At 42.5% G+C, this 27,929-nt stretch overlaps 1 protein-coding gene and 1 long non-coding RNA gene across 11 annotated transcripts in view; one reads left to right on the forward strand and one right to left on the reverse strand.

Moving 5' to 3' along the window:
- LOC309642380 (uncharacterized protein) overlaps positions 1–27,929 on the forward strand; it is a 199,486-nt gene that overhangs the window by 101,409 nt on the left and 70,148 nt on the right. For 2 of the 10 annotated variants that reach the window (XR_014253125.1, XM_082423966.1), the window contains exon 1: positions 1,898–26,894. The gene's annotated coding sequence lies outside the window, so the exon portion shown is untranslated. Of the gene's footprint in view, positions 1–1,897; positions 26,895–27,929 lie in introns of those variants that run through there. The other 8 variants (XR_014253127.1, XR_014253128.1, XR_014253126.1 and 5 more) reach the window with 7 other exon arrangements.
- LOC309642425 overlaps positions 1–27,929 on the reverse strand; it is a 151,796-nt gene that overhangs the window by 36,991 nt on the left and 86,876 nt on the right. The gene's annotated exons all lie outside the window — the stretch shown is intronic.

Here is a 27,929-nt window from a genome sequence, read left to right on the forward strand (position 1 = left end):
TTCCCCGATTAAAGAAGAAACTAGTCTTCCTATGTGTATAAACCACACCCCACCCAGCAACTTCCTACTTTGACATTAATGTGTGATAATGAAAAGGCTGGAGTGTGACAATGAGGAGAAGGCCAGGAGAATCTCAGAGATGCAGAGGCCTAGAGTCCGGCATTGTTCAGCTGATCCAGAAACCTTCCATACCTATACTGTAAACATCTCTATAGTTTAAAGTCACTTGTAATTGAGTTTTCCTTTGCATCATAATTAGACACCATTCCTAGGGCTGGGGAGGTGGTTTCAAGCTTCCTAAACCATATGGACTTGAGAGTGTAGGAAGGGTGGCTCCCCAGAAGAAACTCTAGTACTGTTACCAGAAGAAGGAGGGGTAAGTAGGTGCTTGGCAGTGAAAAACGTCCATTTTAGCCCATGAATCCTGGATCTAGGAACAGGTCTCAGGTTAGTCTGTCCTCAGAGGCCCATGAAATCAGCTTGCTTTATGTTTGTATGTATGTATTTAAGGTATAATTGATTTACACTATTATACACATTTCAGGTGTACAGCATACTGAGTCACAATTTTTAAAGATTTTGCTCCACTTATAGTTATTAAAAAATATCGGCTATATTCCCTATGCTGTACAATATATCCTATTTATTTTATACACAGTAGTTTGTAACTCTTAATCCCTTACCCCTATCTTGCCCTCCCCCCATCCCTCTCCTGGAACCAGCATTACTATACTGATTTTGCACATGGAAGAAACTGAAGCTGAAGGAGATTGGGAGATTTTCTCCTTGTCACTCAAGTACCTAGTGGCAAATCTGGGATCAGTACCTGGTTCCTTGATTTTGATGTTATTGCTCCGCTCCTTACATGAAGTGGCACAAAGCAGTGGGAATAATTTATCACCTTGGATGAAAATTAAACTCCCAGAAGACTTTGACAGGATAGAACAATGTGCTAAATCAGCAGAAGGTGAGAGAAAAAGACAGAAATATTATTTGACCATAAAATCAACATGAATCAACTGGGCAATATGACAGTCAAAATAGTCAGTGTGAGGAATTGTCCATGAAAAAATAATCAGTCAATCTAAGAAAGAAATGGAGAATTTTATTCAAGCTGAATTTCAGGGTTATGACCCGGGAAGAGTGTCTCAGAATGCTCTGAGAACTGTTCTGTCCGTTAGAAGTCAAGGCACAGTTGTATAAGTTTTTTTGCGTCAGAGGGCTGTACATCAAATGACGTATTATCGACAGTTTACGTAATCCAGATTTAAGTGTCATCATGATGGGTCATGTGACCCCTTACAAGATCAAGAAGGAATGTTATCTTTTAAGGAGTTGTCTCATTGATGCTAGGAGGATGGTGCTCTTTATGGTTAAGCAGGTATTCCTGCCGATGGGGGCGGTTTGGTGGATGCATAATGCAGATGCACAATGCACAGTCCAGGGAGAGGGGCGGCCAAAGGGCAAAGAAGAATTTTTTATGTTTAAATTTTTCTTGTCTTGCCATAAAATATGAATTTTATTTCACAGGATAGATGTACAACTGTTACACTTTGATTACTATATTAACTGTCTATAACGGCATAACCAATTATGTTCCAAGTGTAGCAGCTTAAAACAAGTATTCGTTATCTCAGTTTCTGTAGGTCAGGAATTTAGGACTGGTTTGCTGGGTGTTTCTGGCGCAGGGTCTCTCACAAGGTTGCAACAAAACTTTTGGCTGGGCTGTGGTCATTTGAAGGCTTGCTTGAGGCTGGAGGATCCCCTTCTATGACTGCACACTTGGCTGTTGTCTGGAGGCCTCAGTTCCTCACCATAGGCTTTAAATATATATATATAAAATTTATTTATTTATTATTTTTGGCTGCATTGGGTCTTTGTTACTGCACGTGGGCTTTCTCTAGTTGCGTCGAGTGGGGGCCACTCTTCGTTGCGGTGCATGGGCTCTCGGCATGGAGGCTTCAGTAGTTGTGGTACACAGGCTCAGTAGTTGTGGCTCGTGGGCTCTAGAGCGCAGGTTCAGTAGTTGTGCACGGGCTTAGTTGCTCCGCGGCATGTGGGATCTTCCCGGGCGAGGGCTCGAACCCGTGTCCCCTGCATTGGCAGGCGGATTCTTAACCACTGCACCACCAGGGAAGTTCCACCATAGACTTTTTTAACAGGGCTTTTGGGGTTTCCTTATGACATGGAAGCTGGATTTTCCCAGAGCGAGTGACCCAAGAAAGAGCAAGCAGGGGGACTTCCCTGGTGGCGCAGTGGTTAAGACTCCGCCTGCCAATGCAGGGGACACGGGTTCGAGCCCTATATATAGAGAGAGAGAGAAAGAGAGAAGCCACCACAACGAGAAACCCGCGCACCGCAAGGAAGAGTAGCGCCCCCTCACCACAACTAAAGAAAGCCCGCGCGCAGCAACAAAGACCCAACGCAGCCATAATTAATTAATTAATTATTTTAAAAAAAGAAAGAGCAAGCAGGAAACTTCAGTGCCTTTTATGAGTTAGTTTCTGGAGCAGCATTCTGTTACTTCTACTTTTTTTTTCTTTTCATTAGAAGCAAGTCACAAGTGCGGCTCATACTCAAGGCGAGGGTTTCACCTTTTGAAGACAGTGGCAAAGAATTTGTGGACATATTTAATCCACCCTCCATTACCATTGGCAAGACCATACATGAAGCAGCTTATATGATTCTGGGCACTGAAATTTAAGAGAAACATATAACCCTGTAGTTTTTCTTGATAACACCTATCATTGTTGTCATCTTTTTGTGTGACTATGTACACAATATTTTTCTCTCCTCCTAGATTAAGTTTCCTTAGGACAAGAATGTAACCTGTTTTTCTCATCACCTTATTCTCAAGGTCTAGTTTATGGCTTGACACAAAGCAAGTGCGCAATAAACATTTGTTGAATGTTGAAAGAGTTCACTGGACAAAGGTCCAAGGGCACTCTTCATGCCACATGAGCAATAGCTGGAGTAAATTGAGACTTAGCCTGAGAGGAAAAGGCTCACTGGGGAACATGAGAGCTCTCTTCGATCCTGCAAAGTAGAAGAGATTCATTATGGATACCACCAAGGGAGAGAGTTGCAATTAACTGGTGGAAGCACCAAGGTAACAGATTTTTATCTGACTGTAAGGAACAACTTTGTAACAACCAGAAATATTTTACAATGGCTAGAGGGCTTAAGGAGGGACTAAATTGAGTGCCTGCTGAAAGATCACTTGTTGGGAATATTACAAAAACAATGAATATATTAGATAGGGTGTGGGATCAGATGACTTCTATGGAAATCCAAGATTATGTGATCTGTGATCTCAGGTTTATGCTAGTTTACCTAATTTTAAATGTCAAAACAAGCAAACAATACACTATCTGCCTGTCCCCTGTGGTAAACATCAGTTGCTTTTTTTATCTAGCATGTACTCCCATTTCTTTTTGAAAATGTATCCTCCCTTTGTTTTGAGGGGCTGCTCTACCCGCCAACCTTGTGATTTTAATGGGCACTGCTAAGCAGAGTACTCTGCCTCTTGCCTCCAACTAAAGTAGGCATGTGACCCCACAGATCCATCAGAGTGTTACAGGGACTTTTCTATTGGAACTGTCATCTCTGGTGTGAGAGTGGGGAGGATGTGAGCCTGGGAAATGATGGCAGATGTATTGCAGCTTCATGAATGACATGAACCCAGAAGGGAGAAACAGAGATGCAGACGGAGAATGAGATGAACTTCTAGTTCCTGCTGCCAAATGTTTTTGAGTCTCCCTGTCACACCTTCTTTTTCGGCAGTTTGGTTTCATGAACCAATAAAGTCTCTATTTTTGTCCAGAGACGTTCAAATTGCATTTCTGTCACTTGCAATCAAAATCCTGAGCAGCTGCTTCTTCTCTCCTGACTTCTCTATTTCTGTTAATGATACTGTTCATTATCAAGCTGTGAAACCCCCAAGGCTTCTTTTCCTTGCCTCTGAGAGTCTTGCCAGTACCACGTGCTATGAATTCATCCTTCACCAAGTCATGAAGTTGAATGCCTGAAAACACTGCTTGGGACAGTAACTTGCTCCAAAACCTCCAAGAATATATACCTTATTCAAATTCTGCTCAGACTGTGGAGTGATAAAATGAAAGTTTTTACGGGATGTCATCAAACTCTTTGCTAATTTTTTCTAATATATAGTTTCCTCTCCCTTGAATGTCCTACCTACTTCTCGCATGAATCTCACCCCGCCTTCCAAGTTGAGGTTGAATCCCACCTTCTTTGTGAGGCTTTCCTGAGCATCCACCCCAGGTCAAAATAATCTCTCCTCCTTCTGGACTTTTGGAATATTTTGTCTCCTCCAGTCATTTGTCAATTTAATTATATACGAATCTCCTATTATTGCCTTTTGTCTTTATGTCCTATTTCTCCAATTACACTAAGATCTCTGAATATGAGAGTGGTGCCTTATGCACCCTTGCATCCCTACAATTGTTGGTGTAGAACTACCTTGTACAAAATAAGTTTATTCATTCATTTATCAAATATTTATTTGGGTATCTGCGATGTGTCAGGCACTATTCTCAGCTCTGGAGATATAACTGCAAATAAAACAGTTGGAAAAATTATATGTCTATCATCAAAAAGAACACAAATAACAAATGTTGCTGAGGATGTGGAGGAAAGGGAACCCTCGTGCACTGTTGGTGGGAATGTAACTTGGTGCAGCCACTGTGGAGAACAGTGTGGAGGTTTCTCAAAAAACTAAAATTAGAACTACCATATAACCCAGCAAATCCACTCCTGGGTATATATTCAAAGAAAAGGGAAACACTAATTTGAAAAGATACATGCACCCCAATGTTCATAGCAGCATTATTTACAACCACCAAGATATGGAAGCAACCTAAGTGTCCATCAACAGATGAATGGATAAAGAAGATGTGATAGGACTTCCCTGGTGGTGCAGTGGTTAAGAATCCATCTGCCAATGCAGGGGACACAGGTTTGATCCCTGGTCCAGGAAGATCCCACATGCCGCAGTGCATCTAAGCCCATGTGCCATAACTACTGATCCTGCGTGCCACAACCACTGAAGCCAACATGCCTAGAGCCCGTGCTCTGCAACAAGAGAAGCCACCTCAATGAGAAGCCAGCACACCAAAACGAAGAGTAGCCCCCCCTTACTGCAACTAGAGAAAGCCCACGCAGCAACAAAGACCCAACACAGCCAAAAATAAATAAATTTATTAAAAAAAAAAGATGTGATATATATAAACAATGGAATACTACTCAGCCATATAAAAGAATGAAATTTTGCCATTTGCAGCAGCACGGATGGACTTGGAGGGCATTATGCTACATGAAATAAGTCAGACAGAGAAAGACAAATACTGTATGATATCACTTATATGGGGAATCTAAAAAATGCAACAAACTAGTAAATATAACAAAAAAGAAGCATATTCACAGGTATAGATAAAAAACTAGTGGTTACTAGTGAGGAGAGGGAAGGGGGAGGAGCAAGATAAGGATAAGGAATTAAGAGGTACAGACTACTATGTATAAACTAAATAAACTACAAGGATATATTGTACAACACAGGGAATATAGCCAATATTTTATAATAAATATAAAGGGAATAAAACCTTTAAAAATTGTGAATCACTATGTTGTACACCTGAAATTTATATATTGCACATCAGCTATACCTCAGTTAAAAAAAAAAAAATTCTACCCTTGGCAAGCTTGTATTTTAATAGAACACTAACAGAAAATAAGTTATCAAGGACAATTATATTAAAAAAATACAACTATGTTTATTAAGCCATAATGGAAAATTATATATGACACGGAGTATGTTAAACAGTGCTAAGTGTTGTTGACAAACAGAACAGGGATTGAATTTTGTGGTGGAGGATGTTACAAGTGCCCCCAAAATGTGTATTGATTGATTTTTCCCCTCAGATATGTATTTAAATTATTTTTACCAACTTTGCAAATCTGTTTGATGAGGTCACACTTCCCTTACCATAACACCTGTGGAATCTGGACGCTGTTCATTTTCAAATATTTCCTCTATTCGTTTTTCAATTATTTTTTAAAGCTGTAATTAATCATTTCTTTAACCTTTTGTAAATGCATTCTTAAAGTTGGCCCTAAGATCTCTAAGAGCAGGGGTTGCAAACCTGAATGCTCCCAGGGCCAGGCTGAGCAAGGGGAACAAGGAGTGGGAGCCTTATTTTGTGGCCAGGCAAGATTTCAGGCCCAGTGTTGCCAGATGTTTCAAGTGAAACCAGAAATCAGATGCTGAAATCTGCCAACTAATCACATTAAAAAAATACATTGTGCAGGCCAAACAGGACAGCTCTCTCTGAGTCTGGCCTACTGGCTTCCTATTTGTAACTTTTGACATGGGGAATATTGCCTACCCTCACCACTTCTACATTGATCATTCCTGCTTTGGGGGGACACTGGCCTTAATCAAAGGCTAGATTTCATAATATTATTGTGCATGACTCTGGCATTAACTGTCAGGAACTCATGTGGGGACATACTGGCTGTAGTAACTTAGAGCCAGTGTTTTCTATTAACACATTTCATATTCCTCAGTCCAAGTTTCCTTCTCATGGAATTAAAGAGTCAGAAGGGAGCTTGTAGAAGCAGGGCTGAGGATTGGGGTTGGGGGTGGTGGTGTCCCCTCTTTCAGCCCCTCACCCTTCTTTCCTTGCAGATGCTCGTTCAGGCTCATCCTGAGCTTTGCCACAGGTAGGCAGCGCCCTGTCCACCAACAATGGGTGGACATAACACATCAACACAGGCCACTTGCAATTCACATGCAGTGATCCTGACCTTGTTCTTCTCAACAGCACAAAATAAGTCTACTCAGTCAAAATCGTAAGGACAAAAAAGTAGAATGTGGTTGCCAGGGGCTGGAGGGAGTGAGGAATGAGGAGTTACCATTTAATGAGTGCACAGTTTTGGTTTGGGAAGATACAGTTCTACAGATGGATAGTGCTGATAATTGCACAACAATGTGAATGTCCTTATTGCCACAGAACTGTAGACTTAAAAATGGTTAAAATTATAAATTTTATATTATGTATATTTTACCACGATAAAAACAAATGGCTTTTACGAACAAGCAAAATAGACTCCTATCCATGTGTCGGTATTTCAGAGTTCATAACATTTATTTTATTTAAGACCCAGCCTATTACGCTGCTAATACTGCTAAAATAAAATTAGTCTACTCTTTTTTTCACATGCCATGATGATCTGCAAATGATTGACAAGCAATGCGATACTAGACCTGGGAAAGTAGTTTGGAGTGGTGCCATGTTCCAGATGCAAGCCAGGAAAACAGGGAAAGGAGAAGCATGGACTAGAGGAAGGAGAAAAGAGGAAAGAAGTAAAATAGCTAAGAATGGGAGATGGTAGGAGAATTTAGCCCAGACAGAGGAAGGAGGAGGCACATAAGAGTTATACTGGGGCAAACTTCTTAGATGCAAAGGATGCAAGATAGAGGGAGAGGATAGAGAAGCTGGACTTATTAGGAAGACAGGACAAGGGCTGGGACTCAGATTAAGGAGGGCAACATTGGAGAGATACAACCATGAGAATTGCAACCATGGCAGGCTAGACTAGTGAAGGAAACCTATAACTCTAATTCTCTCCTGCGTGCCTCATGGAGCCAAGACGTCCTCATTCTACAGCAAAGTTGCTGTGCCTATGTTGGTGGAACATGCCATTATGGGCACCTGGGGTGCCAGAAAGATGTATGGGGACAAGGCTATAGGTTGAAATCTCAATAGAATAAGACCCCTTAAGAGAGTATACATAAAAGGATATTATAGGAGACTATGTAAATGTAAGGTGTTTGTCAGGGTTCTGGCAGGAAACAGATGGAATATAATAATTTGTCATGTCAGGGTTCAGAGAATCAACAAGGGACTATTGGTAGTAGAATGCCTTTACTACCCTTAAGCCTGAAGGAGCAAGGGAAGGAATGGTGTTAGTGGTTACCAGCAGGAGAGGGGCTGAAAGCATTTCCAACTCATATACTAAGCCTCAGTTTCCTAATTTTAAAAATAACAGTATTTATTTCAGACTATTACTGTAAAGAAAAAACAAAGTAACAATAAATAACATTTGTATAGCACTTGGGACATACCAGACATTGTTTTGAGCATTTTACATATATAAACTCTTTAAAACCTCACAAGAACTCTATGCTGTAGGCTCTATTGTTATCTACATTTTAGAGACAAGGAAAGAGAAATTAGGTTATTTGACTAAAGTCACAGAACTTGTAAATAGCAGAGCCAGTATTGGAATCCTGGTCGTCTAACTCCAGGGCCTGTCTACTTATAAAGCGCTTAGCACTGTAGCATCCGAAACGTCTCAGCAATAATGTTGATGATTAGGTGCCACAGCAATGCCCAGAAAAGGATGCAAGGGCACATCTGTTTGGTGGCTTGGAGGGTGGTTCTTTTCCAAAGTCTAGTTTAAAAATGGAGGGACTTCCCTGGTGGTCCAGTGGGTAAGATTCCACGCTCCCAGTGCAGGGGGCCCAGGTTCGATCCCTTGTCGGGGAACTAGATCCCACATGCATGCCTCAACTAAGAGTCCTCATGCTGCAACAAAGACCCGGCGCAGCCTAAATAAATAAATATTAAAAAAAAAAAAATGGAAGTGTGCACCTGGAACCCCAAATGAAAAACTGAAGGAGAGGAAGGGTTTACAATGGGTGAGTCAGAAGTTCTGGGGTCAATCTGATGACATGTCAAAAGCCACCCCAAGATTCTATTCCTTAGGTCTGTTCTCATTCTTGGGTTTCTGTTTCCCAGTGGCTATACTTCCATCTCTCTGGAGCCAGGGTTTTTTCCCCCTTCTGTAAGGGAGCAGGACCCTATGGGGCCTGCCCGGACGAACCCCTGCTCCCATGTCCTGTGCTTTAGCTCAGCTCTGAAGTACCTAGATAACAGTATCTGATGCACATTTCCTGAGTTGTTTTACAGATGCTAAAACCACCACCAAATGATGACCATGAGCACGCAGCCCCCAGACCTACTGGAGCCTGAGGATTGATCATGTGACACTGCCTTTTCACCTCACCACTCATCATCAACCAACCAGAGAATTGTCCGCGAGCTGATCACAAACCCTGTGGCTCCCCTCCCTCACCTGGCTTTTTAAAATGCTTTCCTGAAACCGATCAGGGAGTTGGAGTGTTTTGAGGACTAGCTGCCCTGGACTCCTTGCTTGGTGCATGGCACTTTCCTTCACCACAACCCGGTGTCAGTAGATTGGCTTTCCTGTGTGCAGGAGAGCAGACCCAAGTCTGGCTTGGTAACACTTCCTCCACCAAGCTTCCCCCTTCAAGAACAGAGAACATTTCCTTTTTTTTTTTTTTTTCCTTTGTCAGAACATTTCAAGCATTTAATATCAAATTTGGCCAGTAGGTGTCAGCATCTATCACAAAATGGGTGATTGCTTACGCCATCTTTACATTTAAACTCAAAGATTAATTTTTTTTAAAGTTTTATTTATTTTTGGCTGCATTGGCTCTTCATTGCTGCACGCGGGCTTTTCTCTAGTTGCGGCGAGTGGGGGCTACCCTTTGTTGCGGTGCGCGGGCTTCTCATTGTGGTGCCTTCTCTTGTTGTGGAGCACAGGCTCTAGGCACGTGGGTTCCAGTAGTTGTGGCACGTGGGCTCAGTAGTTGTGACTTGCGGGCTCTAGAGCACAAGCTCAGTAGTTGTGGCGCACGGGCTTAGTTGCTCTGCGCCATGTGGGTTCTTCCCAGACCAGGACTTGAACCCGTGTCCCCTGCATTGGCAGGCAGATTCTTAACCACTGCACCACCAGAGAAGTCCCAAAGATTAAATTATGTAAAACCGATTTCCTACTTTATTAATCCTTAGAAGGCTGTAATTCCATTTCCAGACTTCCATTTTGCTGGATATATGTACAGAAATTACATTTTAAACGTTAAAAAATGTAGGGAAAAGTTTGAAGATAAAAGCTGCCTGCTTGATGAAAAGATTAAGAAAATAATTTTCATGTAAGATCATCCGTTCATTGGTCCATCAGCCATTTATTGACTACCGTAATCTGTAATAAAGAAGAAGCAAGAGTCTTGTAGCATAGGATCCTGCAAGCTATAGGATACTGAAGTTTCAAATGATGTATTTTGGCTACTGGTGCCCCTTTTGGTAGATGTTTGCCTTAGTTCTGGTGTTTGCTGCTGCCCCAATCTTTAAGTATTTTGCACAACATACCAAGTGTGCCCTATTTAAGAAAATGGAGCATATGAAAATCTGGATCATTGAACTAAAACATCCATTGAGCACCTATTTTCTGTTCCTTAATGACACCTTGGGCAGATCCCAAAGCTTCCTAGTCACACTCAGGTATTAAAAAGCCAAGCTGGGTCCAGCCCAATGAGAAGCTTCAGTTTCATATCCGACTCAATGCTCTGTCCCTCCTCCCCAGCTTGGGTATGACCGAGGGGGCTTGCAAGGGGTAGGGGACATGTCTACTGTAGGGGAGCAAAATATGCCATTCCAAAATGTGTCTCTTTGGCAAGCAGATTATTTAGAGCTGAAAACAATCAAGGCTCAAAAGACTAAAACAAACAAACAACAACAAAAAAACACCTTTGATCTTTCCCCTAACCACCTAAGATAATTTAGTTAGAGGACCTGTTCCAGGGAGGGAGCTATCACCATAGATCATTACAGTATGAACTAGGTATGAGATATTTATAGTATGAACTATGGTTGTAGATAGGGAGGAACGTAACAGTCTGTTTGTTAAAATTCCTCTCTATGTCCCACTGTCTCTGCATAGCCAAGCAAATTTTTTTTAATTAAATTTTTTTTTCAAGCAAACATTTTTTTACTGAATATTTATTTTTACATCTTCATGTCAATTGCTTTCCTCCCCTTTGAAGTCCCAAACCACTTTTGTGTATCCCCTTTTGTCTTTAGCTGAATATGAGTGTTTCAGCCATTTTGGTGAGTTAGTTTTCCCGGGTCTCTCCCGTGTATACACATTATTAAACTTTTGTTTATCTCCCGTTACTCTGTCTCATGTCAATCTAATTCTTAGACCAGCCAGGAGAACCTAGACAGGTAGAGGATAATTTTTTCCTCCACAACATTACTCTCACTCCTTCCCACTCTGCTTCTGCATCCACTAGAATTGGAGAAGTCAGAGGAGGGACTAAAGAGAGAAAACAAAAACCTCTGTAGCGAAAGAGGCCCTGCAGAGTCTCTGTACTGCATAGATGCTGCACATCTCATCAGCCAGAACTTAGCACATCTAGGTGCAGGGGAGGATGGGAAATGTTGTCTCTATTCTGAATGACCATGCACCCAAGGTTAGAGGATGTTTTCCAGCATAACATTTTCTGACCACCACCCTCAGCCCCTTCTGGGCTGTGGGTCCTCTCACTGGCAGACAGCTGCCTATTAACGGTACCAATGAGAAGGCTTAAGTTCTGCTAAATTTGTGGAATCAAGTGCATCACAGGAAATACAAATATCCTTGCTTGAGAAGCTTCCGCATCCCTCCTGTAGAGTAATTCTACTACTCTGGGAATATTTTTGCTCTTAATTTAGGCTTTAGGGAATGATGACATAAAAGTAGCAGGACCTCTTGGATTCCTCCTAGTTCTATGAATGTACCTAGCACCTATTTCCCTCAGCTTTAGGACTTTATGCACAATTCCAAGACAACACGGAAAGTTCCATTCAATATCCTGTGACCTAAGGTCCTGTAAGCAAATATCAGATATGGAAATAAAGACCAGCCAAATGAGAAAAGCAAAGGCTCTTTAGTCAGAGCTTGCTATAGCAAGGGAGTCAGCCATTGTCACTTGTGTTTTGGCAGAAACTCAAAGGCAGGCAGAGGAGTGGGAAAGCTTTTTAGGGGGAAAAAGGAAGACTTCAGGTATGCTCTAATTGAAGGATGTTGACATGAGGAAGCTGTAGGCTGCCTACCCAGAAGTAGAACGTCCTGTGTGACAAGTCAAGGGCAGATATTTGGTTTTCTCTGATAGCTCCTAAATTGGAATTTATCTTTCCCTGATAGATTCCTAGTTGGATAGAAATTAGGAAAGTTGTCAGTTATTAAAATCAAGTTCTGGCCATTTGGGGCTGATTCTGACAGAGGTTATTGTTTAGCTTCCTGGATTGTCATCAGAGAAAGCAAACTGGCTTCTTGCAAGTCTGTCTTACAGCGGGCAGGCTTCTTACACTGCTTATTGTAGATAAGGGGTTGGTTTCCTGAGCAGATTGCTGCAGATTGTTCTATTTTTATATATGGTCAGGCTGTTGTCTGTATATTTGGTCCCTCAGTAGCAAGAAATAAGCTTGGTTTGCTTTATCAGCTATCGTAGTACCTCATATTTATACCACGTTTTACATGTTATAAAGTACATTAATGTGTATCTCCAAGACTAATAAGTGTAAAAGGTCTGTAGGACAATGTTATCTTCATTGTAAAGCTAAGAAATGGGCTCAGAAAGGTCAAATGACTTTCCACAATCACAAAGCTGCTAAGGAGATAAGTAGCATTGTAAGCAGATAGGGTAGGGAGTCCCCAGAGAAAGAAAACCAGGCATGGCTTTCTTGACATAAGAGAAGCCATTTTTGGCCTAAGCCATTTTGTGATCTAAGGCTGGCCACAATGCTTGCCCTTGAACAGGTCCCAGTAATTAATGAGCTTAAGGGAACAAAAGAATTCGAAAGCAAATGACTGTTATCAGGCAAGAGAAGAAACAATAGCAAAGATAATATATCAGTTGTAAAGACTCCCAGTTCTGTTTCAGTGGTAAAGATTAGCCTGAAGTCCTCAAACAACAGATCAGCTGGAACCTAAGGGATGATGATGTTGACCTTTTCTAGCCCTGGTGACTTAAATCAACTAAAGCTTGGACTCTGTTGACCACCCAAGCTCCTTCAGTAATATGCATATACCCTTAGCTTGAAACTTCACCAATTTTGCTATCTGGGGAGACACTGATTTGGGAAAGATCCTCGGTGTTCTCCTTACTTCTTGCAAGTAATAAATCCTTCCTTCTCCTGCTCTTTGGCTTGGTTGTGTCTTTTGGCTCAACACTCACTAAGAGACAAACACTGTTTTTCAGTTAACAGCATGGTGACCATGCATCCTGATTTTCTTAAGACTGTCTCAGTTCTTTTGTCCTGACATCCTATACAGTTAGCAGTCCCTTTTACTCTTAAAAGTACCCTGGTTTGAACAATAAATCATCTGACTATATTATCCTACCCAGCTGGGACTTGAACACGCGACCTCTGAGTTCCATGACCACTGCTCTGTTCACCAGGTTTTATTAACCCCAGGCTCCCTAGTCACAGTCTCTCCCACCTCCAGGCCTTTGCCAAGGCCACTGAGTAGACTCCAGTCCAGTGATTTGTATAAACAAAAGTTCTTTTTGAAATCTGCCCCATTGCCCCCTGGTTGATAAAGGTCAATCACAAAAATTAAGAGCTAATTAACAAAATGAAAATAGAAATGTGAAAATAAGACTTGGCATTTAGTAGTTTAATATCCCTAAAAGAACCATCTGCAGCAGCTTGAATGTTTGTAATAAATGGGAGGGAAGGAGGCTGTGCATTGGTGTCAATGTTTAACATCTCACTCAGGGCAAGCTTTACTAAACTGAGGCCTCTGGGTTTTAAAATCTCACTGAATCCTTTAAAATAACAAAAATTGGGAATTCCCTGGAGGTCCAGTGGTTAGGATTCTGTGCTTTCACTGCTGAGGGCCTGGGTTCAGTCCCTGGTCAGGGAACTAAGATCACACAAGTTGTGGAGTGAGGTCAAAAAAAAAAAAAAATTGTGTAAATGAACTGGTTACAAACTCATTCAAGATTATTTCCCTTTAACAGTACTTGGAGCGGAAAGTCAGCTAATTCAGTTAATTAATTCTTCCTTTCTTAAACTGAATGTCTGATTGCCTTAAGCAACCCTACAGAGAGGCTTTTTTCCCCTGGAACAAGAAGCTGGCTGCATAGTTTATGTTAATGCAAACCAGCAGGTGGCAAGCAACTGCTGTTTGGAATGAAGGCATTTGGCTACTTTGAGACTATTGTGATGCAATAGTGTCTGGATTTGAGAAAAAGGAACCGCTGAAGCAAGAAATAAATTGGTCACCCTGTGATACCTTTGTGCTCCTTGGGTTCTCCAGTCCAACAAAGCCCTCAGCCAACCTCCCTCTCCAAATTCTCCTCTCTGCTGTGATCCTTGAATTAGCAAGGATCCTTTAAATCGGTGTTAAACCACCTCTACTCCCAAAACTTTTCATAAATCATTCAATGCAGAAATTATTCACAGCAGGACATGAACCTCTCTTGAGCTCAGCTTTAATCTTACATCACTGATGGAATTGCAAGAGACAATCTGGTCCATTCTCCTAATGTCTGGCAAGGAAGCTCGTAAAGGTGGTACGCGCATTCTGTTGATGAGTTATCTGAGTCTCTATGGATGAGATGAGTGTCAGAGTTGGGCTGTTCTGAAACTTCATTTGGGTGTCCCTTGTTTGGACCTTGGGACACATTTTCTTCTGGAAACATGCTTGTTTAAATGTTTACTGGGTTCTCGGGCCAGTTAAAAACTCGTGTCACTGTTACAATTGTAGGAGGGCAAAATTTGCCACGCCAAAGACATGTGTCTCTTTAGCAGGAGGATTATTTTAGGCTGGTTATTTTTAAGTAAAAGAAGCCTCAGGTAGTCTTTCTTTTTACCTCCCCCTTAACTGCCTAAATTAATTTAGATAAAGGGCGTGGTCCCGGAAGAGCACTCTCACCAGAGATATCTGCAAAGAATGTGGGCTGGGCGTGGTAGGGAAAACTTGGAGGGCCTACAGACCAAAGTCCTCACCGTGTCCATTGTCTCTGCATGGCAGAGCAAACCTTTGTTTACCAAACATTTGTTTTCCCAGCTCCAGGTTAATTGCCTTCCTCCCCTCTGAAGTTCCAAACTCTTACCCACTTCTCTCAGATGGTGTCAATCAAAAACTAATGCAAGGGGGCTTCTCTGGTGGCGCAGTGGTTAAGAATCTGCCTGCCAATGCAGGGGACACGGGTTCGAGCCCTGGTCTAGGAAGATCCCACATGCCGCGGAGCGACTAAGCCCGTGAGCCACAACTACTGAGCCTGCGTGTCTGGAGCCTGTGCTCCGCAACGGGAGAGGCCGCGATAGTGAGAGGCCCGCGCACCGCGATGAAGAGTGGCCCCCGCTCGCCACAACTGGAGAAAGCCCTCGCACAGAAACGAAGACCCAACACAGCCAAAAATTAAAAAAAAAAAACAAAAAAAAAACCTAATGCAAGGACTTTCCCCTGTGGTCCAGTGGCTAAGACTCTGCGCTCCTAATGCAGGGGGCCCGGGTTCGATCCCTGGTCAGGCAACTAGATCCCACATGCTGCAACTAAGAGTTCACGTGCCGCAACTAAAAAAAGATCTTGCATGCCCCAACTGAAAGATCCCGCATGCCGCAACGAAGATCCCACACTCAGGAATCCCGCGTGCCACAACTAAGACCCAGTGCAGCCAAATTCAACAAAAACAAAAACTAATGCAGGAGGCTGCAACTAAGAAAAGAGTTTATTTGGGGTCTTAAGAATTGCAATTCAGCAGATACAGATACGGGTAATCCCCAAAATGTCACCCAGTCCAACCTCGTACCTCTCCCCGCCCGAGACAGGCCAATCAATCGAGAGCCGAGCTGCCAGCCGAGCTGGCAAGGAATAGCGACTTTACCCAGAAAGCCAGCAGACCAAGAACATGGTGGAACTAACGTCCTAAAGAACCGTCTCACCCAGGTTTGGATGCTAGTTTCTTTTATGGAACAAAGAGGGGGAGCTGAAGAGGTAGAGTAAAAAGGCGATAAGTTGCTGCAAATATTTCCTGGTTCCGGCCAGACTCTGGAAAGTATGTGTTAAATTCTTCTTTCTTGCAGCCATTCACAGGTGACCTGGTTAGGATGTTTCCTGTGAACTAAACAAAGGTATTTTAAGTTAAGGCTCAGGCATGGGAGGCAGAGTTCCTGGAGATGGGCCATTATGTGTACTTTAAGTTATAGGCAACAACATTTTATTTTTTATTTATTTAAAAAAAATTAATTTATTTATTTTTGGCTGCGTTGGGTCTTTGTTGCTGCACACGGGCTTTCTTTTAGTTGTGGCAAGCGGGGGCTACTCTTCGTTGTGGTGTGCAGGCTTCTCATTGCGGTGGCTTCTCTCGTTGCGGAGTACGGGCTCTAGGCGCGTGGGCTTCAGTAGTTGTGGCACGCAGGCTCTAGAGCGCAGGCTCAGTAGTTGTGGGCACGGGCTTAGTTGCTCCGCAGCAGTGGGATCTTCCTGGACCAGGGCTCGAACCCGTGTCCCCTGCATTGGCAGGCGGATTCTCAACCACTGCGCCACCAGGGAAGCCCCTAGGCAACAAATGGGAAGCCCCTAGGCAAAAACTCTTCAGTGATTAACTTGTAGCAAAAGCAATGGAATACAAAGGTTAAAGTGCAAGAAACAGATCCAGTATGGAGTCAGATTTGTTCTTACCTATCACAAAAAGAGTATTCTGGGGAAGAGAATGAGTAAGGGGCTTATAAAGACAAAAATCCACAAGGTTGTTAAAGTTGCCTGGTGAGAATTGTGATTGATTCTGACACAATTCAGAAAATATTTGTCCTTAAGTAATCACAAGTTGTTTAATGGTAGGGGTCCAGTAAGTAGATAGACTGTCACAGTTATTTTAGGATAAGGGTCTGATAAGTATCTTGAGTTTCTAGCAGATGTTCTGGATACTTTCATTAGGATAATAAGCAGTCTAAAGGTCAGATTCCTCCCAGGCTGAAACATGTGCATAGGTCACACTTCTTCAGTAGCCTTCCAGCTCCATTGTAGAGGGCTCTTTTAACAATACTGACTCCATTTTGATTTTCCTTTCACTATGGCATATAGGCTTCAATCGCCTAGTGTGTCCTTGGTCTCTTTTTTTTTTTTTGGTAGGGCTCCCATAAATGTGTGATGGAATTTGATTTTCTCCTGTTATTCTGTCTCATGTCAATTCTTAGACCAGCTGAAGAACCTAGAAAGGGTGGAAGGAAATTCTTCCCTTCCCCAACACAATCCTTGAAGCAGCCCAGGCCCTCCTAAAACTTGAGTGCTGGGCCTGACACAGGTTCCTAAGGTTTTCTGAAAGCTAAGGCTTGAGGTCTTGGGGAACTTTAAATGAGCTAGGGTGTAGGGAAAGAGGATGAGGCTGATGGAGGAGCCAAGATTGGGGCATTGCTAGGAGGCTTAGGGGAAGACTAGAAGAGAAGGGGTCTGTGGGGGAGCTTTGGCCATTGTGGATGGGGGATGGGGAGAAAGGGAGTTTTCAGGGATGGAAAGAGTCCATAATGAGGTCATGGGAGGCCAGTGACGGAGGAGGAACAAAGGTTAATTTAGAAGCTGTTCCTTCATAAATTAGGTAATCTGATAAATTGTGAAATGCCTATATGAAATTGGGGTAGTGTTTTAGGAGGGGTTCTCTTTTTTATAGCAGAAGAGATGCCAGGAACTCCCCTACTCCCTTCTAGAGTAAATCACTGGATTACATCAGTGTATCATTTGAAGGCAGCCTTCTCACAAGATAGCTATGGGTCCCCAAGGTGGCTGATGCCAGATCCCAGTCTTCTACAGGTTGACTTCCCCCCAGGAGGTGCCTGGATATGTGAGCTGAAAGCACTGAACATCGGCCCTGTTGGAATCCCAGGTGTGGGGCATCCTCGGCTGAGCTGGGCTCTGCCTCCAGGACCTCCTGAAGTCTTAGTTGAGCTCTGGAACACATTGACATCATGGCAGTGGGAGACCAGCATGACCTCTTAGACTTTATAAGACCTGTTTTCAACGCTGATGCCCTTGACAGTGAAAAGCCATAGCTTGCTGGATTTACTAGATTCTGGGATAGTTTTAAAATATAAATTTTATTATTGTTCAGGAATGGGGAGGCCAACAGATCAGGAGAGGATTGCTGATGAAACGATTATTATTCACAGTTCCCAAGAGGAGTGGGGATGGCTTACCATAGTGGTGGGGAAGTACCAACATTGGTTAGAAGAAAAATGAACTTGAGAAAAATGTGGGCAAGAGGCTTTATTGTGGTTTCTGTGGAAAGAAATAGACAAGGCAGTGTAAGCAGGCTGAGGGTTGGCTAGTTGAATAATTTCAATGGTCTCTGGGTGTAGGCGCTGTCTCTAGTTGTCTAGTACTGGCCCTGGGGTGATTAGGGCAGGGGAGTAGTGGCCCTGAGGATGAGAGCCTGATAGAGTAGGTGGGAGGGGGTAGGCTCTGGATTGGTTAGTTGGCATATGAAAGGTACTGATCCCAGCTAGTCTTTACTATCTCTAGGAATTGGCTAGCCCTTGGAGGGGCAGACATCCAGGGTCAGCCAGGTCCCAAGATGTCAGAGCATTGGAAATGAAAATAAAAAAGCATGATTAGAGTGTGGAAGCTACATGGACTTCCTTTTTGGCTAAAGTGAGATGCCCCCACCCCTACTCACCACTCTCCCCCACGGTTCTTAGATAATTTAGGGTAGGAGATACTGTGCTTCTTGCTAGTAAGGCAGATGGGGCCTCAAGCAAATAATTAGAAAAGTGGTAGAGATGTGATCATGTTTGATCTCCAGATTTGTGAAGCTCTCCATGCTAGTTACAGTAGTGAGAACTCAGTTGATTAGGCTCAGATATACAGAAGGAATTTTAAATGACTTCTATTTAAAAACGTCTCTGCAGCTCTCATTATCCTAATAAAATGAAAGCAAAAGGGAAATGGATGAATATTTAAATCAATTTAAAATGTATTAGCCTGGGCAGACATAGGGTTCTTTGGATAATTCTTCAGACACTGCACACTGCAAACCCTGCAATACACATATGAAGGGTATCAGAATATGCCATTCCAAAATACGTCTCTCTAGGTTATGGATTATCTTGAGCTAAAGGCCATTGAGAACCAGCATACACAGGAAGAGCTCTTTACTTCCCTTTAACTGCCTAAAAATAGAGTATAAATTCCTTCTTTTGTAAAGGAAATCTACATTTATATATATATTCCATATAAAGATGTCTCCATACCAGGAAGAGAGCGACTCCCAGAGACAACTCTTATTACCTAAGAGACTCTTATCTGCATAACATCCGTGAGAAGCACAGCGAAGGAGTGATTAGCCCTAGCTCTCCCCTGAGTGAAGTAGTCCCCTACTGTACCACCAGTAGGACCCAGAAGCATGTAGCTGAATAGTTGAGATGCAACGCTTATTACAGGAAAAAACACCAAGAATGAAATGTGAAGGGAGAAGCAAGGCCAGATCTTGGAGAACAAACGTGGGGCAGGTTGGGGAAGTGGTTCAGAACTCCATTTCTGAATGCAGGGGGAGCCCTGAGATGCTGTTTTCAGACAGCCTTTGGGACATGCTTTAAGGATGTGTTTGATGGTTGACAGTGACTGATTAGGGCTAGACATGGCCAAACCCCTCAAAATCTTATTCTAGAAAAAATCTTCTAGAAAAATACTGTCAATAACAGAAAATGTGTAGTGATAGCAAGTTTTTAAAATTTATTTTATTTATTTATTTGGCTGTGTTGGGTCTTCATTTCTGTGCGAGGGCTTTCTCTAGTTGCAGAGAGCGGGGGCCACTCTTCATCGCGGTGCGCGGGCCTCTCACTGACGCGGCCTCTCTTGTTGGGGAGCACAGGCTCCAGATGCGCAGGCTCAGTAGTTGTGGCTTACGGGCCCAGTTACTCCGCGGCATGTGGGATCTTCCCAGACCAGGGCTCGAACCCGTGTCCCCTGCATTGGCAGGAAGATTCTCAACCACTGCGCCACCAGGGAAGCCCCTGATAGCAAGTTTTAATTGAAAACCTAAGGACCAAGGCCTGGTAGAACTGGGCTGGAGGGAATTAACAGGAAAAATAATCCCATCAAAATATTTATTGAGAGTTTACTCAACTTTACATACATAATTTCATTTAATCCTCAACCAAGTCTAAGAAGTAGTTATGATGATCTCCTTTTATAGATGGGAAATCGAGGCTTAAAAGTATGAAAGACAAAACGTGGTGGACAATTAAGGAGCTAGTTTTACCCAGGCTACCTCAATAGGGAGAGGGTTCATTAACACGGATGATCTCAATAAAGGGAAGGGGCCTGGAGTTTTATAGAAGCAGATAAATAAGGGAATGCGTCTCGGGAATCCTGGAAAGGGTGGCGATAGGTCTTGGAAGCTGCAAGGTCAGGTTGTCCTTTCTGAGATAGCCATTTCCTGGAATACAAAGAGGTGGAGGGATTTTGGAGTACAAAGGGATGGAGGGGTACTTCTTAACCGTCCATGTTTTCTCAGGGCTCAGGTAAAATTCAGTGCTCTCAAAGGTTGAGAAACATATTCAAAGTCAATCAGCCTGTAAGTGGCTCAGCTGGATTCAGACCCAGTCTGACAGGGTAAAATCTGTTCTCAATTTGTGGCCAGAACATCAGTTAATGTAAATAGAAAGAGAGAGAGGGAGAGAGATAGAGAGAGAGAGATTGAGTAGCATTCAGCCAGGAAAAGCCAGGCCAGGAAAGATTCCAGAGAGCAAGAAACAGCCCCAGTTATCCCATGAGCCTGGATGTTCTAATTAAATAGCTCTAGGATCAGTCTTTGAGGAATCCCACAAACCAGGGTCCAGGATAAGGGTCCCAGGTTGGGAAAGTGGGAACAAAGTCCCAGGCTTCCTATAGGCAAGAAGAACAATCAGAAACTGTCAAAGACCCCGAGATAGAGGCTGTCTCCGTTCTCCTTTCACCTTAGATACTCCTCTGGGCTTGTGCAGACATGGGGCATATATGCAGGGGCCAGAGAGACCTCTTCCACTTCCGAGGAGCTCTTCAGGTGATCCTAGCAGCTAACTGGCAGAGCAGCTAGGCTGCTTCCCATTAATTAGCCATCATTCTCATGCACTCATTAAGCAAGTTCAAGGACCTTTATCGCTTTGTTGACTGAAGGGTAAAATGAAAATGAGTTTTTTACACTTGTGCAGCTTAATAATTAAAAGTCAGAGAGGTAGTTCTGTGCTTTCTCACTTGCGGGGCCTCAGATAAACTTTCCCTAGGGCTGCTAATGCCAGTATCCTCTCATTTAATACATACTGATAGAGCACCTTCAGTGTGCTAGCCACTGATGCAGGCTATTCAGTGATTAAAACAGAAAATATCCTTCCTTTTCTGATACTTACAAGCTAGTGAAGGAGATAATGAACACAATAAATAAGTAAATTATGGAGAATGATAAAACATAATCTGTGCTTTAGAGCAAGGTGAAGGGATTTTGAACTGCTGGGGGTGGGCTTTGCATTTTAGATAGGGTGTTTGGTTAAGAAGTAGGTATGTGAGCCTTGCAGATGTAGGGGGAAGGGTGCTTTGGACAGAGGGAGGTGCAAGTGTGTTAGGTGTGTTCACGGAACAGCAAAAAGGTCTGGTTGGAGCAAAGGAAGGAAGTATGAAATAAAATGCATATTTTCTAGCAAGACAAGAAAAACTTAAGCCTAAAATTTTTTTCTCTGCCCTTTCGCCTCCCCTCCCGCCTCTACTGTGCATTGTGTATCTGCATTATGCATGGACCAAACCTCCCCCAACAGCAGAAATACCTGCTCAACCATAAAGAACAACATCTCCTAGCACCAACAGGACAACTTCTTAAAAGATAACATTCCTTCTTGATCTTTTAAAGGGTCACGATGACCCACCACGTTGTACTTACAGATCTGGGTGTGCAAACTATCTATGTCATTTAACATACAGCCCTGTGTCTCAAACACCTGTATAACTATGCTTTGACCTCTAATGGATGGATGGATGGGACAAGTCTGAATTATGATGTAAAGTTTGAATTGGTGTTCCTAGAAGTTAGCAAAAATGGGGGAAATATTAAAATGCATCTTTACTCAATAATTCGACAGTGAACAAAACCCCAGGAGGCAGAAATTATCTGTCTGCAGTTGAAAGGATAAAGGAGGAGGAATGTGGAATAGGCAAAGAAGGCAATAATCCACCTGGATTATTACCAGGTGCACTAACATCCCCTCCTTTGGCTCCTGGGCTCACTAGGAAGCTCACGCCCAGTCTCTGGAACTGCCAGGCGTCATGGCCGAACCTGCTGGTGGGGCGAAGGTTGGGGGGAATGGGAGGTTGTGCCAGGAAGGCTTCTCAGAGGAGATGAAGTTTTTTTCTTTTATTTTTTTGAGATATAATTCACCTATAGTGATATGCGCCGAGTTTAAGTTATGGTTCATTGGGTTTTGACAGAAAAGGTGAAATTTTGACTTGAGTCTTGGAAGGCTAAGGGTCAGGAGTACAGAGCACGTGCAAAGGCACAGAGAGCTAAGAGAGCATTCAGTTCCTGGTGGCGGTAGTTGGTACCAGGAATAACATGCTGCTTGGGTATGACCAATAGATAAGGCTGGAGAAAAGTCCACAGATGTACGTGCCAGAACTAGAAACTAGGTTACACTTCAGAGTTTTATTGCTATTGTTGGGAGCCAGGGTTAGCCACCCCAAAATGTGCCTCAATGGCACATTGATTATTTTGAATGAAAGTTACTGAAGAAATGGCCAGTGCAAGAGGGACACTCTACTCCTCCTCTGCTGCCCTAAAAGCAGGAAATACATCTCTCACGTGAAAGGCGCCCTCCCTGCATCTGGAGGTAGAAGAACACCCTTAAGGAATTTGGGGCTGAGAAGCCCAGATAAATAAACCTTGTTACTTCTTTAATTTACTACCCTAAGCCCAAACTCTGTTTAGATTCTTCACTGATTGAGCACCCAAAACCCACGTGTCTTTGTCCTTTCAATTCCTCATAAATTTGTTTCTTTGTCTAAAAAGTATAAAAAGCTGCCTGCTTTGGCCACTTCTTAGGTCCCATTTCTATGAGACCTCTGGGCACAGGATTAAAATCTGTTTCTTTTGCTCCTGTTCATCTGTCTGTTAATTTTAGTATTAGCCCAGCCACAAGAACTCAAGAGGGATCGAGGAGGAAATGTCTCCCTCCCTGACACCATTTTTGTGTGTAAAACCTTAACTCCCAAGAGCAAGACCTCTGCCTTCTGCTTTCTCTTTGGAATTCTTTGATCCCTTCCATTTCATACTATGCCACATCCGCACAGCTGCAGGTGGTGTTGCTTAATTCCCACAAATGCAGGCTACTACGTTACCCCCTACATATCCAGCCAGCTGGCTTCCCAACCACTTTCTGACAGTGCAGAGTCATTTATTCTTGGGGGTGTAAATATGCATATCAGCTGATCTGGGATTGCTATTTTTGGCTGTGAATAATAAGGACATCATTCAAGAGTTATGAGAAAGGACAAGATTTCTACAATATAAACACACCAGCCCCTCAGTGGAAGTGACATCCCAAACATAGTGAGAGCTGAGAAACTAATTCACCATGGTTCAGTTACTCAATACATATGAGTGCTTTGTATCTGCCTGGTGTGCCCCTACTTGCTTCCCAACTTTACTCAAATGGCGTCTCTCCTTGAGGCCTTTTCCGGCCTCCCTCCCACTATGCACAGATTTCCCATGTACCCTTCTCTGCTTAGCTTTCTCCTTAGCACCCATCACAATCTAGCAAGAGTACACATTTTACTTATTCACTGTCTGTCTTCACCACTAAGATGCAAGCTCCAAGAAGGCAGGTGTCTCTGTTTACTGCTATTTCTGCGGTATGTAGATCATAGGCACTTAAAAGTATTTGTTGAATGAATGAGTTGTGCTAAGTTCTGTAAGCAACAGAGGCTCTGAAATTGATGCACATTATCTGGTGATGGACAAAGACCCACAACTCAAATAACATTAGAAGGAAAGGAATGAAAAATAAATGAACAAAGGCAAACGTTTTAACATCAATAGTAGAAACCTAAATAGCCTGCTTTAAGCTAGTTAATCATCTTGTAAATTTGACAACCTTAACCAAATTCCTGAACATTTCTTTAAAAGGCACAGATAATTTAGCTGTCTCCTTCTTAAACGCAGGGCATAATTATAGATACATAGACTTTGGAAGGGTAAAGGATGTACAGGTCCTATTTGCCTATTTTTAGAAAAATTCTGTTCTTTGGAGATTTGAAGAAATGACCTTTTGTGACATTCAAAACAGGAGAATTAGACCTAGAGATGCAGATAACTAAAATTTTGAATATTATAATCTTATATGTTAGGAAGTGGTCTGCAACTTCATTGATACCTGGGAGCTTTTATGATTCTACTTTCCAGGTCTTTTATCCTTGACTGAACTCTGACTTCTTAGTGATTAATTGAATTTGATTTCTTCTCCACGTAAATTTTAACAAAATACTTCATTGAACATGCAGATTGTGGCAAGTTTTATTTAGTTTTAAAAATGAGTTTTTATTCATTAGACTCATTAAAGTCTACTTTTTCTGAGATAAAATTTAAGAGAAATACATGCATCTATCTAAAGATTTTTTTTCATGCTAAAGGCTTTCAAATGTAATGTTCATGAGTAATTATTACCTGTCACCTCTTGAATTTCTGTTGGGTATAGGCTGACTTGCTGATTTTCCCCTAAATGTCAAATCATAAAACCCTGTACAACAATTTGGTAAAGACTTTGCAATGCTCAGCTTTCGTCTTTTTCTCCACAGAACTTGTCAGTGGCTTTTCAAATGTAGTTCAGAATTAACAAAATAGTCCACATGAGTTCCAAGGAACAGTGCAAACTAAGGGTCCCTGTGGCATAGATACTTCTATCATCATAGCATTTGTGCTTACGTTTCTGTTATGGATTAACAAATATTCATCATGTTCAATGAAAAAAAAATGTAAGTTCATTCATCCATTCAACAGCCATTTTATGGCGTACTTAAGGAATGCTAGGAATAATACTAGGCGAGGGATTACAGCTGTGGACAGAACTGACAGACTCAGTTCTCATGGAATTTACATTCTTGTGAAGGCAAAGATAGCAAACAAGTAAATAAGTAAAGAGCAACATAATTCTAAATATATGAGCAGCACGCTAAACAAGATGAAACAGTGTAATGTGATGGAGAGTGTCAGAGTGGGGAGGGAGCGATTTTAAAACTGGTGCTTAACGGGACTTCCCTGGTGGTCCAGTGGTTAAGGCTCTGTGCTCCCAATGCAGGGGGCCCAGGTTCGATCCCTGGTCAGGGAGCTAGATCCCACACGCCGCAACTAAGATCCCGCATGCCGCAACTAAAAGATCCCGCATGCCACAGTGAAGATCCCGAGTGCCGCAACTAAGACCCGGCACAGCCAAATAAATAAATAAGTGTTAAAAAAATTAAAAATAAAATAGGTGCTTAGGAATGGCTTCTGTGAGGAGGTGACAGTGTGAGCTGAGACTTGCAATAACGTTGGTCTAGAAAGATGGGCTGAGAAGATGAACTGTCCCTCTCAGCATACCAAGGCTGGTAAATTGCTATCAATGATCTGAACTTTTTTTTTTTTTTTGATGTAAAAATATGCAATATTTTATTTTATTTATTTATTTATTTTTAACATCTTTATTGGAGTATAATTGCTTTACAATGGTGTGCTTGTTTCTGCCCTATAACAAAGTGAATCAGTTATACATATACATATGTTCCCATATCTCCTCCCTCTTGCATCTCCCTCCCTCCCACCCTCCCTATCCCACCCCTCCAGCTGGTCACAAAGCACAGAGCTGATCTCCCTGTGCTATGCGGTTGCTTCCCACCAGCTATCCACCTTACGTTTGGTAGTGTATATATGTCCATGCCACTCTCTCACTTTGTCACATCTTACCCTTCCCCCTCCCCATATCCTCAAGTCCATTCTCTAGTAGGCCTGTGCCTTTATTCCCGTCTTGCCACTAAGTTCTTCATGACTTTTTTTTTTTCCTTAGATTCCATATATATGTGTTAGCATACTGTATTTGTTTTTCTCTTTCTGACTTACTTCACTCTGTATGACAGACTCTAACTCCATCCACCTCACTACAAATAACTCCATTTCGTTTCTTTTATGGCTGAGTAATATTCCATTGTATATATGTGCCACATCTTCTTTATCCATTCATCCGATGATGGACACTTAGGTTGCTTCCATGTCCTGGCTATTGTAAATAGAGCTGCAATGAACATTTTGATACATGACTCTTTTTGAATTATGGTTTTCTCAGGGAATATGCCCAGTAGTGGGATTGCTGGGTCATATGGTAGTTCTATTTTTAGTTTTTTAAGGAACCTCCATACTGTTCTCCATAGTGGCTGTAAATGATCTGAACTTACTCTTCACTCTTCCCCACATGCACCTGCTGCTCTAGCCAGGTGTGTGCTGAGAGTGACTCCCCCACCTCACCCCTCCATGGAGGTGACATATTCTTCATCAGCCCCAAATCACCTTGCACAAACCCCAAAGGCCTAGATGCCTTTTACTCACAAATCCTGTTGTTCCTTAAATGATAAAATGGGAGAGAGAGGAAAATTTTATGATATTGTTTGGCATCTGGGGAAAACCACTCACCCATTCCATGCACCTTTGCACCTTCATCCTGTGGGGAAGAGAGTAGAATGTTGAGTGAGGAGGACTTGGTCAAAGGTATGAAATTTGGACATGAGCTTTTGGACTTCAGGGTCCAGCCGACTGGGGCACCAATCTGGGAACTCCTGGCAGATGATCATTTAGTTTTTGTGTTGACACATTTGAGATCTGAGTAAACCCTGTAGGACGATTCCTCTGCTTATTTCCAGAGGGACATCTGACAGCAGAAACTTGAAACTGTGTTTGGAACTAGAGAGAAATGTTCCTGAAGTTGCCACCCAGATCCTGAAGCAACGTGTCACTGAGATTCAGGCACCTTCTAACAGTGAGTGTCTCCTCCAGCCATGCTTCTCCTGCTTCTAAGCCTGTGGAGTCTATAATTCTGGAATACTCAGACCTTTCCAATATGCCTGTGCAATCCTGCCTGTCGTTCAAAGCATCTCTTCCCTAATACCTTTCCCAGCCACTCTGGCTTCTCTGAGGCCCTCCCATGCTCGGCATATTACCCTCGGAGCCTCTGATTTAGTAGATCTGAATTCTTATACAACTCTTCTCCCAGAGATTACGACGATCAGTCTGGTCCAAGAACTTACTTTCTATCCAAAGGAGACTCAAGAGGAAAGGGAAAGAGACAGGGTTCGTCCCCTGCTCTCTACAGTTCTTTGGTGACCACAGAGAGAGGCCTGCTCAATTTGGATAAAACTGTTTTTTCTAGTTCAAGGCCACCATTCTCAGTGTAGAAGTTTCTCAAACCTTAGGGGACAGAAGAATCTTCCAGGTAGCTTGCTACAGATGCAGATTTCTAGGGATCAGCCCCAGAGGGCCTCCTTCACTAAAGCTGGTGAGGCCCAGGAATCTGCATGTGTAACCAGCGTCCTCAGGTAGTTGGGATGTTGCTTATCTGTGGACCTTTTGAGAAATGCTCGCATAATGGAAAATAGGAGACCATTGCCCACCTCTGCCTTCTTCCTTGTATAACAGGGCATTCTATTTTAAAATAAGGTCCTAACATTCTCATTCATCCAACAAACATTTATCTAAGCCAAGCACCATACTAGGCATAGGGATAGAGCCAAAACAATATTTGAGACATACTTACACAGATGGTCCCTGACTTAGAATGGTTCGACTTAAACGATTTTTTTTTTTTTAATGGGGTATAGTTGCTTTACAATGTTGTGTTAGTTTCTGCTGTACGGCGAATCAAGTCAGCTATATGTATACATATATCCCCTCTTTTTTTGGGTTTCCTTCCCATTTAGGTCACCACAGAGCACTGAGTAGTGTTCCTTGTGCTATACAGCAGGTTCTCATTAGTTATCTATTTTATACCTAGTAGTGTATACATGTTAATCCCAAT

Source organism: Balaenoptera physalus, assembly GCF_965194825.1.
Source record: "Balaenoptera physalus genome assembly, chromosome: 14".
Taxonomy (NCBI): domain Eukaryota; kingdom Metazoa; phylum Chordata; class Mammalia; order Artiodactyla; family Balaenopteridae; genus Balaenoptera; species Balaenoptera physalus.